The sequence below is a fragment of the Podarcis erhardii genome, assembly GCF_964252035.2.
Source record: "Podarcis erhardii genome assembly, chromosome: 17".
NCBI lineage: Eukaryota > Metazoa > Chordata > Lepidosauria > Squamata > Lacertidae > Podarcis > Podarcis erhardii.
The window spans coordinates 16,285,633-16,302,286 of record NC_138515.1 but is presented as its reverse complement, the minus strand read 5'-3'; the positions used below and the strand labels follow the sequence as shown (position 1 = coordinate 16,302,286).

At 44.4% G+C, this 16,654-nt stretch overlaps 1 protein-coding gene across 1 annotated transcript in view; it reads right to left on the bottom strand.

Moving 5' to 3' along the window:
* JAK2 (Janus kinase 2) overlaps window positions 1–11,699 on the bottom strand; it is a 94,141-nt gene extending 82,442 nt beyond the window's left edge. The window contains exons 1-2 of the mRNA XM_081844836.1: window positions 11,509–11,699; window positions 10,947–11,027 (exon numbers count right to left, since the gene is read on the bottom strand). The gene's annotated coding sequence lies outside the window, so the exon portion shown is untranslated. The remainder of the gene's footprint in view (window positions 1–10,946; window positions 11,028–11,508) is intronic.
* Window positions 11,700–16,654: the final 4,955 nt, after the last annotated feature.

Sequence of the window (16,654 nt, the reverse complement as noted above, 5' to 3'; positions counted from 1 at the left end):
AGACTATTCCTTTCAAGTTGTATTCTGCTGCATTGTATGACTATACAAGGTTGCTTTCATAAGCGGCGAGAAGAAAATATTGGCTCATGTTCTTGAAAGACACTTGGACTACATGAGAAATCTGTCATTAAGGCAGTGGCATTGTTCAAAAGAATTCTGTTGGGTGGCATCTGGCTAGGTCTCTCTAGTGATGAATCATGCAATTGAACATGCATATTCCCCTGTTTCCTCTGAATAATGCTATACTAAAATATACACAGGCTGACTCAAAATTAGTTCTGGCAGTTTCAGAAGGCAGAAGACCAATCCTTATATGCAAAAGGAAGCAAGCCAAAGGAATTGAAAACAACTGAGAGGCAGGATAGAACATACATATGCCAATTTTTAAAAAGCTGGGTTTTTCAAAAATAAAAGAAACCAAATCTGTTTCAATAATTTTGACAATGTTTTGGGGACTTTAACTTTACTGTAGACTTTGGGTCTATGGTTAGAATGAGGAAGGAATTTATAATTCAAAACCCATTTCCAGGTCATTAGGTTCATATCATTAGTCACCCATGACTTTCTCTGAAGCTAGTTTCCATTATTATTTCTCCTTTCTCACGGTCCTTTTTTATACCCATCCCATCCACAACAGTCTTCCATTTAATCCATCATATAAGCTTTCATGAGTCCAAGGGCTTATTTCAGATGAAATGCAGTCAAAGAATGCCTCACTTGCATTTATGTTTCTGCCTGATTGTTCCCAAGTCAAAGGCAATAGGATACACATCACAATTCATACATAGTGGATAATGAAGGAATCTTGCAGCTAAGAGGATGGAGAGTGATCACATTGGCTGAGTCTATGCTGGTGCATTAGTCACACGGCACCAAGCCACCAAAAATAGTGGAGGACCTTGGGGTCACAAATTTCATTGGTATGTAGTTTAGTCGTGTCCGACTCTTCGTGACTCCATGGACCAGAGCACACCAGGCACTCCTGTCTTCCACTGCCTCCCGCAGTTCGGTCAAACTCATGTTGGTAGCTTCGAGAACCCTGTCCAACCATCTCATCCTCTGTCATCCTCTTCTCCTTGTGCCCTCCATCTTTCCCAACATCAGGGTCTTTCCCAGGGAGTCTTCTCTTCTCATGAGGTGCCCAAAGTCTTGGAGCCTCACCTTCAGGATCTGTCCTTCCAGGGAGCACTCAGGGCTGATTTCCTTCAGAATGGATAGGTTTGATCTTCTTGCAGTCCATGGGACTCTCAAGAGTCTCCTCCAGCACCATAATTCAAAAGCATCCATTCTTCGGCGATCAGCCTTCTTTATGGTCTAGCTCTCATTTCCGTACATCACTACTGGGAAAACCATAGCTTTAACTATACAGACCTTTGTTGGCAAGGTGATGTCTCTGCTTTTTAAGATGCTGTCTAGGTTTATAATTGCTTTTCTCCCAAGAAGCAGGCGTCTTTTAATTTTGTAACTGCTGTCACCATCTGCAGTGATCATGGAGCCCAAGAAAGTAAAATCTTTCACTGCCTCCATTTCATTGGTGTGCAACACCCAAATTTGCCCCCCCCTTGTGCTCCATTCTAATCATATTTACAGCCCCCCATGGCACCCCCAAGGCTTCATGCCCGGTGTGACCAAACCAGTCACTCTCCCCTAAATCTGTCAAAAGCTAGTGTTTGGACACGCTAAAAGTTTATCACCATGTCAATTGCAATTTTCCAGAGGAGCTCTTTGAGACAAGTCTCTTGCAAAGAAGGTGGGGCGTTATTTGACGCTTGACACTATTTTGAATTGAGATAGTGGACAGAGAAGTAACTTTGGTGTGTATCCACTCGATTTTTGGTGTGGCAGGTCCAAACTGCCAAATTACACTACAGTGGTACCTCTGATTACGTACTTAATTCTTTCTGGAGGTCCGTTCTTAACCTGAAATTGTTCTTAACCTGAAGCACCACTTTAGCTAATGGGGCCTCCCGCTGCTGCCGCGCCGCCACCGCACGATTTCTGTTCTCATCCTGAAGCAAAGTTCTTAACCCGAGGTACTATTTCTGGGTTAGCGGAGCCTGTAACCCAAGGTACCACTGTATTTAAAAATCACAATATCTTTGGGTTTCTACGAATTCCCAGGCAGCCCTGGGCATATAACCAGTGCTGATATATAAGCAGTGGCATTATATATCAGCAATATGCAAAAGCCACAGCAATATGCAAAGCCACAAACACAGTTTATTGCCAGGTGTTCCTACAAGAACCATGTCTTTTCTCTGTTGCTTCCTGTCACAATAATGAGCATTTTGTCTGTGTTGTTGTAATTGCTAGTCAATTGCATAAACGCTTTTACAGTGAAGCAGTGCTGCACAGCCTCTCCTACTACAACAAATATATGAAGCAAGTGGATATTTTCCCCATTTTACAAATGCAGAACTAAGGCTGGAAAACTGTGACTTGATCAAGACTGTCTAGTAAGAACAATGATTCATAGAATCATAGATGGGTGGATTTGTAATTTATATCTCATAGTAGTCCTGAGTTCGTCCACTGAGTACACGTAGATTTTGAACAGAGAAGCGCAGATGCTTTGGGATAAAAGCACTGGTAGAAAAGCAACAAAAATTAGAATTGGTCCCCCTAGTTGAGAGAACAAAGGTTCAATAAATATGCCACGGTTTGATTGAGAAGACATCACCTGCAATGCAAAGTCATAAAACTCTACGTTCTATCAATGCAGTGTCAGAATTCTAGCGTTTATATAACTGGTAAAGCTTTCCAAAGAATACAGCAAGGGACATTTAAGCAATTAGTTAGAAGTTCATGATTTGCACTATTCCTCTTGGGTAGGAAGAAAAGGGTGGAGATAGGTAGAACTTTACCAAGATTAGGGATAGGATTTTGAATTCAGGTGCCACAAAGTGACACCCCCCCCCACTCCTGTGCATTGTTGGCAGAGATGCAGACATTGTTTCCCTGGAGGTTGAATTATTTTCAGCACCAACCAATATACAATTATAGCTATCTTTTAGGATAAAGACTGAAGATAAAATGTAACCATGAATAACTGTTTTGAGAAGGAAAGAATGTCAACGTATGTTATTTTAGTTCTTTAGATACGTGACATTTCCCATGCAAATATACAATGAGAAAACACACAGTTCTGTGATTGCATCCATAGACTAAACAATATTAGTTATATTTGTCTTATTATGTAAATATGGCTTGCCACAAAAAGATAGCAGACTAATGATTAGCTTGTATATTTTCAGTTTTGCATGTTCTGTTTCTGCAAAATATATCTAACATATTCCAGCTAACCTGAGATGCCTGGTTATAAACTCATGCAGCTGTTTAGTGTGAACGAATCTGACAAAGTGTAAACGAAAATTAATCAATACTTATTTTTATAACCAAGAAAGGAACTGCCTTAACAACGGTCTTAGGAAATAACTGTTCCAACGTGCAGCTGCTTAACTGCACAAAAGAGAACCATCACAAGCAAGTTAATAATATGTGTGAATACACTACACCCATCAAAGGTAGCTGGTATTGGCGGCCATGAAATTAGGTATTCACTTATCAAAAAGTCGGGGTACAATGCAATTTGTGTGGCACAGGCATGAAGCCCAGAAGCTATTTAATTTACATCAGCTGCTCTCTCTCACTCAATAAGCCCATCATCCCTAAATCTATTAAAAATGTACAGAATCAAATTATTTCTGATGTCAACTGATGACTGAGCACTAAAGATGCCCAACTAAGATAGGAAGTTTTTGAAACTGCCATTCTAAGGCTATAGCAGGTGCCATTCTACTTACTGTAAATCTAATTATAGCAGATAGTTAGAGGATAGGAACATCAACTGAGTCAAGGATACATTCACAAATCAGAATAAGATTCTGATCCTATTCCCGAACCAGAAAACCACTGATCTATGTGATTCCTTTGTTTTCTAAAATTTGGACCAGATTCAGGAGTGGTTCGGTTGCATTAGTTGAATATCCACATCTGTTATGAGATAGGCATAAAATTATATTTCCACTTTTTAATTAAAAGAAGTGTTCTCCCCCATCCTTTCGCCTATTACTGTATTGGCCCGAATACACGCCGCACCCCCCTCCAAATGCCAACCGTGAAAAGTGTGGCTTAAATTCGCGACCTTACAAAAATTGGATTTTACTATGTTGCTGCTAAAACACAGACATACGGTAAAACGGAAAGGGTGTGAGTGCCTGCAGAATTTTAAGGGAGTGGCTTATATTCGGGTATTGTCTCCCCTCCCCCCGAATTTTAAAGGTGCAGCTTATACTCGGGCCAATACGGTACTCAGTGACAAGGGGATATATGCAAACCTATGAACCGGATAATGGGACGCAGGTGGCGCTGTGGGTTAAACCACTGAGCCTAGGGCTTGCCGATCAGAAGGTCGGCGGTTCGAATCCCCGCCACAGGGTGAGCTCCTATTGCTCGGTCCCTACTCCTGCCAATCTAGCAGTTTGAAAGCACATCAAAGTGCAAGTAGATAAATAGGTACCGCTCCGGCGGAAAGGTAAACGGCATTTCCGTGCGCTGCTCTGGTTCGCCAAAAGCGGCTTAGTCATGCTGGCCACATGACCCGGAAGCTGTACGCCGGCTCCCTCGGCCAATAAAGCGAAATGAGCAACGCAACCCCATAGTCGGTTACGACTGGACCTAATGGTCAGGGGCCCCTTTACCTTTACCTATGAACCAGATATTCACCACTAACGTTAAACAGAGTTGCAGTATATGTATATGTGTTCAAAGACACAGAAAAGCTTGACACAGGTCACAGGACCTGCCCTTTCACATGCAGAATCATCACAACACCTATCTAGGCCAACATACCAAAGCCCAAAGAACCTCATCAGAAGGCAATTGTTTGACATATGCTTGGAGCATGCCCATTTCCTAATTGCTCCCTGGTGTAGCAACTGCTGTTGATACATGACACTCAGAAAGAAGAATGGTGGCATCCATTGTTTTCTATCAAAAGAAGAAACCCTAAATGTTTGATGCCAGCAAAACAAATGGCAGATATTGCTGTCTGTGAGAACTTCCAATGCCAGTATTTTCATTTTATTTATAAGAATGTTTACATGCTGCTAACTTGTGCCGAAAACATCTAAGCAGGATACAGCAAATATAAATATGCTTGTCAAGAGTCTGAACCGTGTTTTGGAATAATGTGCTCCCTGCCATGGAAACAGTTACCAAAAGATATTGCAGCAGAAGCTCTGAACTGTGGCAATGATACAAATGGTCCAGATCTTCATGACTCACAACAGACTACACGGCTGTTCCTTGCTGCATTCGTATTCGCTTCCAAGTCTTGTGGCAGGTTTTCTGAATGTTTGCAACACAAGCGTGCAAAGAAGGCAAGGTGGGAGCACCAGGATGGATTTCCAAACCAGAGACACTGGTGACAGCATTTGTAAAAGTGTTTTCTGTTCCACACAGAGAGACAGTAAATAAGAAAGAACTGTAGCATCTTAAATGGGTGCGATGAGATGGGGCAGGAAGGAGGGTTTGGATCAGCACTGGATAAAACGTTTTCTGATCAGTGAAATCAGAGTTTTGTGATCAGAGTGAGCATTCATTAGAGCTGAACTCTGCAGAATAACTGATTGTGTGCAAGGAGGATTAACAAAAGAATATGGTATTAGAAGATGCTATTATTACTGGGAGTAAAATGCATAGCAAATTGGATCTGTGAAACGGCAGATAACATTCAGCAAATATAAAGCAATGCACACTGTGTTGTTTGTTCTGTATATATTGATATAGACGCCAAATTGGCTCTAACTACATAGTTTAAAGACCTTGCGAGTCACAGTGGAAATCTGCTTTTTGCTGATGCACTGAAGGCAGAAAATGCAGTAATCTGGAATGGGGTTGAAAGGGAGGGAGTAGAAGGCATAATCTGTTTGATGTTGGCTTTCCCTTTTTGCAAATATATGGAATCAACACTCAGTTCAACTAAAAACAATACCTAATTCATCCTCCAACAAGACTCACTGAAATCAATGGGTTAACTATGAGTTAGACTACCAACATTTGATATCACCTCTTACATCTTTTCAACTCCCAAACTTAAACAAAATCCACATTTTTTTTCAAAATATCGAAACAATTTTTTGCCACCATGGTTAACTAGAACATTCTTATCTAAGTCAGAAGCATCAATTTACAAGAATTTACAGTGGAAGCTTCAGACTATGATAATGATACCAATGAGTGCATGTTATAGTACATACTGATACACTATTCAGTACTTTGGGATCTGTTGAGTATATTGAGAGAGTGGAAAATTCTAGTTTGGCATTAGTTAAGACACTGGACACTAGGAATGACGGATTACTCTTAGAGGGGTTTGTTTAACATTGAGGATGTGTTTGCTGCCCTAGGCTCGTTTGGGAGGAAGAGCAGTATACGAATTCAATACATAAAACAAATATTTCAAAGAACAGGATATTCTGAAAATAAGTGCACTACATCAAATATGCAACCAAGTAAGTCAGACACACACATTTCAAAAATACAGAATTAAACTTATATTCTTAATGCTCTGGTATATTAAAAAGTTGTAGCTGTAACTCTCAAAGCACCACAGAAGTTGATTTTGGACACTGCCTTTGATATAAAAAAGGACCATGCAAAAAGAACTCAGTGACCAGGTTTTAAAAGCAGAATAAATGCAGAGCAATTTCCTAAGTTGCCTCTTTCAAGAATATTTAACTCCCAATTGTGAAATACTTTGCCCTTCCCAAAGCTGAATTAACACCCCACTGCACACACTCACACACACACACACACACTCACTCACTCACTCCCAATTAATGAAGCTGTTATTAAAAGTAAAATGCCACCTGTCAAAATATACCAAGGCTGATATATAACCTTACAACCAGAATAAGGTAATAATTATGTAATTAACTGGCACTGAACACAAGTAAGCATAGCGTACAGTTATACAGTTACACAAGAGACACTCAGTGTCCTTTAGTAATATTCTGTAGCCGAGGACATTTTGCTTCCACTGGGTTAACTTTAAAGAGTTTGCTTCCAAAGCTGTACTTTAACTCCTGCATGACTGGCACTGCCAATGCAATACCAAGTGTTAAGCACCTTGCTTGCCTTTCATTTTCCAGTTGAACAAAGCCTCTGCAGCAGACATAGGCAAACTCAGCCCTCCATATGTTTTTTTGGGACTACAATTCCCATCATCCCTGACCACTGGTCCTGTTAGCTAGGGATGATGGGAGTTGTAGTCCCAAAACATCTAGTGGGCCGAGTTTGCCTATGCCTGCTCTGCAGCTTCCAAGGCCCTTTGGAAGCTTCCCTTGCTTTTAAACTTCCTCTTTCTGAAAGGCTTCACTTTTTACAAGACAATCTTGTTTACCATAGGAATGCAACTGTTACAGTAGTGTTTGCCCTCACAGTAAAGCTAAAAAGGGTAAAGGACCCCTGGATGGTTAAGTCCAGTCAAAGGCGACTATGGGGTTGCAGCACTCCTCTCACCTTCAGGCCGAGGGAGCCGGTGTTTGTCCGCAGACAGCTTTCTGGGTCATGTGGCCAGCAGGACTAAACCGCTTCTGGCACAACACAACACCGTGACGAAAGCCAGACTGCACGGAAACGGCGTTTACCTTCCCACCGCAGTGGTACCTATTTATCTACTTGCACTGGCGTGCTTTCAAACTGCTAGGTTGGCAGAAGCTGGGACCGAGCAACGGCAGCTCACCCCGTAATGTGGATTTGAATTGCCGACCTTCTGAGTGGTAAGCCCAAGAGGCTCAGTGGTTTAGACCACAGCGCCACCTGCATCCCTCACAGTAAAGCATTCCTGACAGGTCTCTAAACATGTGAGTATTTGTGACTGAGAGCCAGTGTCATGGAGGAGATGGCCGGATCCTGAGGAGGAAAGGGAAGAGCTCAGGGAGTTGGAGCTGGGCAACTCTAGGCTGCAGGTATTTGATTCACTGGACCAATTATGGCTAATAGAGCCATTCTGGGAAGACACAGGTGACTTGCATGCCCCCAGTTAACTGCTAAATTCCATTAATGCTATCCGGGCAAATCCAAACCTCATGACTGGGGTGGGGGCACTTCAGAAACGGGGCGATGCCATGAAGCTATTGCAGGTTTCATGCAGGGGGTGGTCAGATGCTAAGGAGGAACAGGAGGTGCTCAGGGAGTTGGAGATGTCTGAACTTGGCGAGGAGGAATGGAGAAATGGATCCAAGGCAGGGGCAAAGTGAGTTGCCAGAGGACTGTTCCAGCCCTGTGACATTGGCCAACCCTAGGCAGACGTCTCCTTCTCCTGTCATTGAGGATGTCCCTCTTTCAGGAAGGCAACTAATTGAGAGTTAATTGGGTGCTGACCACTTGCCACGCTAAGAGTTGTGCTTACCCCACTCTTCAAAAGGAAGGCCCAGGGAGCATGTGGCTTATTGGATCAACATTATCTGCTTGCACTTAGCCATGTCTCTATAAAGGGTAAAGGTAAAGGGACCCCTGACCATTAGGTCCAGTTGTGGCTGACTCTGGGGTTGCGGCGCTCATCTCGCTTTATTGGCCGAGGGAGCCGATGTACAGCTTCCAGGTCATGTGGCAGCATGACCAAGCCGCTTCTGGTGAACCAGAGCAGCACATGGAAACGCCGTTTACCTTCCTGCCGGAGTGGTACCTATTTATCTACTTGCACTTTGACGTGCTTTCGAACTGCTAGGTTGGCAGGAGCAGCGACCAAGCAATGGGAGCTCACCTCGTGGCGGGGATTCGAACCGCCGACCTTCTGATCGGCAAGTCCTAGGCTCTGTGGTTTAACCCACATCGCCACCCGCGTCCCTGGAAGGCAATTAATTCAGAGTTAATTGGGTGCTGACCACTTGCCATGCTAAGAGCTGTGCTTACCCCACTCTTCAAAAGGATGTGGCTTATTGGATCAACATTATCTGCTTGCACTTAGCCATATCTCTATACCTAGCCCTTTATACAAGATACCTGCTACATCTTGTAACCTGCGCTTTGCCTATGTACCAATCTGATTTATGCATCAAAACCTTTAGCAGAAACTGTGCAGGGAGTTCCAAGTTCTTCATTCAACATTGAGGGCCACGACAGACAGCCAAGACTCTCATGGAATGTGTACACACATGTGAGGATGTGTTGTTTGTTCACACACATCTGTGCTGTGGGGGGGGGGACGAGAGCAGTGCAACAGTGGCAGAAAACTATGAAGCTCCTCGCTGCTTTGCATTTAAGAGGGGGCTTTTCGCTCCAACTCGTAATCAAGGTTTTACACTCCTTTGCAACAGCCAACTTGGAACAGAGGTCCTGTGCTCCTCTTCCAATGTCAGTAAAACACTACCAGCTGCAGGGTGGAAAAATCAACTATTTGATTTGATGAAAAGGGCAATATTCTTATCTGTTGGCCATAGCATCAGCCCACAAGGAAATGACACCAAGGAAGGCAGCAGTTGGCCAGGCGACAAAGCAACAAACATTTTACAGATGTCAGGAAGAGCTCGAAACCTTAACTTTTGACAGCAATATTAATGCTCTTCTTCTTCTTCTTAATGTATGAATTGCATATACAACACATGCACATTTGACGGGAAAAAAATTGCAAGTACAGTGGTGCCTCGCAAGACGAAATTAATTCGTTCTGCGAGTCTCTTCGTCTTGCGGTATTTTCGTCTTGCGAAGCACGGCTATTAGCGGCTTAGCGCAGTAGCGCTATTAGCGGCTTAGAAAAAGGGGGGGAAAGGGAAAAAAAACTTGCAAGAACTTGCAAGACGTTTTCATCTTGCGAAGCAAGCCCATAGGGAAATTCATCTTGCGAAGCACCTCAAAAATGGAAAACTCTGTCGTCTAGCGGGTTTTTCGTCTTGCGAGGCATTCGTCTTGCGGGGCACCACTGTATTCTTATCTGTTGCCTGTAGCATCAGCCCACAAGGAAATGACACCAAGGAAAGCAGCAGTTGGCCAGGCGACAAAGCAACAAATATTTTACAGATGTCAGGAAGAGCTCGAAACCTTAACTTTTGACAGCAATATTAATGCTCTTCTTCTTTTTCTTAATGTATGAATTGCATATACAACACATGCACATTTGACGAAAAAATAAATTGCAAGTATATAAGGAATGGGTTTGCACAACACAATGAATAACCGGACTAGATGGATCCCAAGCTTCCTCCCACACCCTTCAAACAACTTCAAATTTCTACAGGTACCTATTTTCCCCCCTTCGTAGCTATTGGCCAAGACCACATCACAGCTGTTTTTAATCAAAGAAAAGGATGTTGGAAGATACAATCATGTATCTCCCATATAATTCACACCGATTTTGCTGTCTGAAAACCAACAGCTCATATACAGACTCTGTGTTTTGTTTTGGTTTTGGTTTGTTAAATAGCAACAGCTTTAAAAAAATCTACGAAATTACCTGACATGTTTCCTACTGGTATTTTTCATTTCCTTCGCACTCCATAATTTTCCAAAGTTACAACTCAGCAATGTCAAAGGGAATCTGTTTCCTATATAGACCAGGAAAGTTGGAGTGATCAAGTAAGAGGATGGAGAGCTAAACAGCCTCCCTGCCCTCTGTTACTGAAACTGCACATTTCATTACTCCTTCCCACCCCAGATAAAAAGTTTGCTGCCCCAGATCTCCCCTTCCCCAACAACCCACACAATCTTTCCTTCTTAAGAAGCAGATTAGCAGCTGGAAAACAAGTTCCATGCTGCAAAAGAGAAAGTGCAAAAACAAATCATAATTATATGCACTAGGACTACAATAATTACCCCTTAGCTGAAACACAATAGGCACGTGAGGGAAATCTCCTCAACCCTTTAACTATATTTTGAAGGTGCATTACTTAAACACCGATTCCCACCCCCCAAAAAAAAGTTTTTTAAAAAATAAAAATACACACCATCGGCAAGGTGGAAGAAAGGCCTCTTCTTGTCCACGAGGAAAGAGTTCACATCTTTCTACCTCAGACTGCAACTACAGCCTAAATAGACAGTTATTATAATATTTCATTAATATTATTTTAATAGAAGGGGGGAAATAATGGGGAGGGGGGTGGATTACACCCCTGGCCTTCATAACTCTTAATATCCCAAGCGATCCAGCCCGTTTTGATAGGGTTGCACTTTGGTTTCATTCGTGTCTGGTAAGGGAATTTCTCTGGGTGGGTGAAAGGAAGCCCAGCCCGCCCGAAGTTTCCTGCGCAAAATTAGTTTTGCTTTTGTGGTTTTAAAAGGAGGGAATGAGAGAAAGAAAGAAAGAAAGAAAGAGAAAGAAAGAGGCCGGAGTAACAACCCCACCAACGCCTCCTTTAACCCCCAACCCCGCTATCCTTTCCTCCCCACTCCCGCCAGGCAGCAAACCCTCTGCTGCGCCCCCAAACTCGCCCCACCGGGGAAGCGAAAGCGCACCAAGACTGCGCCCGGGCGCAACGCCGCCCCTGGAGAAGGACCGGGAGCTAATACCTCGGGAAAGGGGCGCGTGGGGGGCTGGCCACCGACTCTCCCCCCCCGCGACGGCGGCGCTGCAGAGGAAGCCGAGGTTTCCCTCCGGCTCCCCCCGCTACATACAGGCAAGGAGGAAGCAGCCGGAGATGAAGCGACGCCCGTCGGGGCGGGCCAGCTGCTTGGCGCGCGCCCGGGCGGGTCCGCCTCTCTCTCTCCGCCGCTCGGCTCTTCCCGGTCGCTTCGCCCGGCGGCGCTGGGGAGCCAGGAGAAGAGAGGCGCCTCCTCCGCTCGGGACCGAGACGGCGCGGGAGGCGGCGAAGGGCCTGCGCTCGGGACGCGCTCGCCAGCTGCGTCACGACGCACGGGCTCGCCAGGAGAGGCCGGGGCGCACGGCAGCGGCCGCCCCGGGGAGGAGCCGCCGAGCGCCGGGGAGGAGCCGCGCCGCCCACGGCCGACGTCGGAGCCGGGAGAGCGATCCTCTCGGAGAGGCGGCGCCTCGGGTGAAAGGGAACGCGAGGACCGAGCTGGGCAGAGCGACCCGGTGGTCACCTTGCGAGATGCGCCCCCGCGACTCCGATGCCTCCAAGATTTCTCGGGACGTCCTCTTCTTCTTTTTAAAATATAATTTTTTTAATTAAATTTTCTTTTCTACAATTTAAAGTACTCATTTTTTACATCCTTAAGATATCAGTGACTTCCGTTCTTCTCTTTCCATGGTTCATTTTGCATATCATAAACCCTTGCATGTTTCACAAAAACTATACTATTCAGTATTCTATTATTGATGGTTGGGCAGTGTTCTCGAAGCTACGGTGGTACCTCTGGTTGCAAATGGGAACTGTTCCGGAGGCCCATTCGCAACATGAAAAGAGCGCAACCCGCAGCGGCGTGTCTGCACACGCACGGATCGTGATTCACCGCTTCTGCGCATGCATGTGATGTCATTTTGCGCTTTGCGCATGCACGAGCGGCGAAACCAGGAAGTAACCGTTTCTGGTACTTCTGGGTCGCTGCGGGGTGTAACCTGAAAGAACGTAACACGAAGCGGACGTAACACGAAGTGGACGTTAGTATGACTGTACAGTGGTGCCTCGCAAGACGAAATTAATCCGTTCCGCGAGTCTCTTCGTCTAGCGGTTTTTTCGTCTTGCGAAGCAAGCCCATTGACGGCTTAGCGGATTAGCGCTATTAGCGGCTTTTAGCGGCTTACCGGATAAGCAGATAAGCGGCTTAGCGGCTTAGAAAAAGGGGGGGAAAGGGAAAAAAACCCCGCAGGAACTCGCAAGACATTTTCGTCTTGCGAAGCAAGCCCATAGGAAATTCGTTTTGCGAAGCACCTCCAAAATGGAAAACCCTTTCGTCTAGCGGGTTTTCCGTCTTGCGAGGCATTCGTCTTGCGGGGCACCACTGTACTATCATGAGTTTGACCAAGCTGCGGGAGGCAGTGGAAGACACGAGTGCCTGGCGTGCTCTGGTCCATGGGGCCACAAAGAGTCAGACACGACTAAATGACTAAACAACAACAACAAATTCCATTATTACATCCAGTGCTGGATTTACATATGAACTAAACAAGCTATAGCTTTGGGCCCCACTCTCTTGGGGGCCCTCAAAAAATTTAAAGGGAAAAAACTGGATGTACATTTCCAAAATAAGGATAAAAAACAAACAAAATAAAAGCTACATACAGGCAAGTGTGTTTTGTGTTGTGTAGGCTCCTATTTGTTACGTGCAAATGGCTTTAGATACTTATTAGGTCCGTAAGTTACCATATAGCATATATTCAACACAAAAAAACAGCAACAATTTGTTGTTGACAAAGGACATATAAAGGGCCTCATTACCTTCAGTAGCTTAGGGCCTCATCAAACCTAAATCTGGCCCTGATTACATCCCTCAAAACTTGTTTACACTGTTGAATTCATCTGAAGGCTGCCAGATATTAATGCTACACTTATTTCCTATATATTCAATAAACGTTTTCCAATCTTCTCTAAACTGCATGTTCTTCTTGTTCTCTTATTCTATATCTTCTTCTTCTTCATCATAGAATTGTAGAGTTGGAAGGGGGCCACCATGGTCATCTAGTCTAACCCCACCACAATGCACCTGAGCATTGGCATAGCTGGGGGGGGGGGGCGCACCGGGCATCCACTTACCATGGAGACAGTGCTCCTGAGCCACGCATCTCTCCTGGGAGGCGGCAGGCTCCGGTTCCACACAGCATGCCCTGCCCCGGCTTGCCCCATCCTGTGGATGGCTCGCCCCGGGGGCCCGAGTGGCTGGCTACACCACTGCACCGGAGCTTTAAATACTAAGTTATCGTGCGGTATAATTTATGTGCATCAGTTTACCTATAAACTGATATAAATTCAGCACTGAATGAGAAACACCAAACACACATTATCATCAAAAGTCAATTCTTTTAAAATTCTAAGGCAGAAATATATCTTTTTCTTCAAAAATAGAAGCATTGTACAAAAATATCATGCAAAACCCGTAGATTAATAATACAGTGGTACCTCTGGATGCGAACGTGATCCATTCCAGAGCCCCGTTCATATCCTGAGTAGAATGTAACACGCGACCATGATGCGTGGGTCACGTTTCACCGTGTCTGCGCATGCGCGAGCGGTGAAACTCGGAAGTAATGCACTCCATTACGTCCGGGTCGCCACGAAGCGTAACCTGAAGACACTCAATCTGAAGCATAATAAAAAAATTCCTTCCAGTAGCACCTTAAAGACCAACTGAGTTAGTTCTAGGTATGAGCTTTCGTGTGCATGCACACTTCTTCAGATACACTGAAACAGAAGTCACCGGACCTTTCTATATAGTGAGAAGGTGGGGAGGGGTATTACTCAGAAGGGTGGTGGGAATGGGTGATTGGCAGATAGCTGCGATGAGCCTGTTGAGTCGTCAACAGGCTCATCGCAGCTATCTGCCAATCACCCATTCCCACCACCCTTCTGAGTAATACCCCTCCCCACCTTCTCACTATATAGAAAGGTCCGGTGACTTCTGTTTCAGTGTATCTGAAGAAGTGTGCATGCACACGAAAGCTCATACCTAGAACTAACTCAGTTGGTCTTTAAGGTGCTACTGGAAGGAATTTTTTTATTTTGTTTTGACCATGGCAGACCAACACGGCTACCTATCTGTAATCTGAAGCATATTTAACCCGAGGTATGACTGTAGTAATTCTAAGGGTTGTATAGCTCCTTATCTCTTTAGTGTGGGGGTTGGATAACTCCATACCCTATAACATTGGTCCAATGAAAATAGGGACGTCCTAAGAAAAAGCGGGGCATTCCGGGATCAAATCAGAAACCGGGATGGCTTCTGTAAATCCGGGACTGTCCCTGGAAAACAGGGACACTTGGAGGGTCTGCTACCTCAGCAGAATCTGGTGTATCCAATGTGTGCTATTTCATACGCAAGGCAGGCTTGAAGGTGAAGTGAGGCTTTACGACTTTGTGTCGTCCCCCCCCCCCCGGAAAAAAAAGAACCCTCAACAACTTTTGTGCCTGAATTTTCACTTTTTGAAATATGGCAACCCTATGATAATGTGTGAGAAGTTTAACCCAAGATCTGGCAGTCAAAAAGTTAAATAACCTTGTGAAAAATATCTGCCCCTCCCCTTCCTCTCTTCCTGTTCTCTTGTGAGGAATATCTATTGCTGTTATCTGGGGATGAGTTTATGTATTTAGTTTCACTTTCCTCTGTTTCTTACTTAGTGGGTAAATGCAAAACCTTTTGTATGGTTTTGTATGTACTGTGGTATTTTATGCATTGTGACTTGTACTTTTATTGATCATAGTTGAGTGATTATTTACTGTAATTGTTAGGAGTGAATTCCTGTTCAATTATTATTTGCTGATGTTCTGAGTGTTAATTTTATTGTGTACGATTATATTCTAATAGATTATTGCTTCATTTGATATAAGTCGTTCCATTTTAAAGTTATGCTTTATCATATAACTTTTTGTATTGGATCAGATTATTATAGCATGTGTGTGTTCTTTGTTGAGTATCTTGGGCTTGCCGATCAGAAGGCCAGCAGTTCGAATCCCCCCCAATGGAGTGAGCTCCTGTTGCTCGGTCCCAGCTCCTGCCAACCTAGCCGTTCAAAAGCACGCCAGTGCAAGTAGATAAATAGGTACCGCTCCAGCAGGAAGGTAAACGGTGTTTCCATGCACTCTGGTTTCTGTCACGGAGTTCCACTGTGCCAGAAGCAGTATAGTCGTGCCGGCCACATGACCTGGAAAGCTGTCTGTGGACAAATGTTGGCTCCCTCGGCCTGAAAGCGAGATGAGCGCCGCAACCCCACAGTCGCCTTTGACTGGACTTAACCGTCCAGCGGTCCTTTACCTTTTCTTCTTCTTCTTCTTCTTCTTCTTCTTCTTCTTCTTCTTCTTCTTCTTCCTCTTCCTCTTCCTCTTCCTCTTCCTCTTCCTCTTCTTCTTTGCATTGGCTCTAATAAAATTCTCAACTGAAATGTTATTAGAACCCACCGGAAGCTCATGTAGAGTAAGTAATTTAGAAATGCAATTTTTTGACAGAGGCGTAGATCTAAGTCCTTCTATTTAAACTTCTGAGCATCGGTATGTTTGTGCAGTTAGGTTCCATGGGGCCTAGTGCAATTTTCAGCACACTGGTATAGGGGCAACTGTACAAAATGTACAATGATACCTCTGGTTACGTACTTAATTCGTTCCGGAGATCCGTTCTTAACCTGAAACTGTTCTTAACCTGAAGCACCACTTTAGCTAATGGGGCCTTCCGCTACTGTTCTCATCCTGAAGCAAAGTTCTTAACCTGAGGTATTATTTCTGGGTTAGGGGAGTCTGTAACCTGAACTGTATGTAACCCGAGGTACCACTGTACCACTGTACTCCTACATGTCTTACTTTACCATAAGAACATGTTATGGGGGCTATAGCGCACAGTTGCTTTGAAACCTCTGTGAATTAGCCCTTAGCCTGAGCATTACATTGCCACCGTCATTTGTCTCCAAGCCATCGTTGATGGTATCCCTAATTCACAAACGCCTGCTTTACTTTGCTTGGAAAAGATTTTACAAGCATTTGGATGCATTCTGCTCCTGCTTCATGGAGTACAAAACTCCCAGGCCCAGCTTCTCTAGACTCAGAACAAGACATTC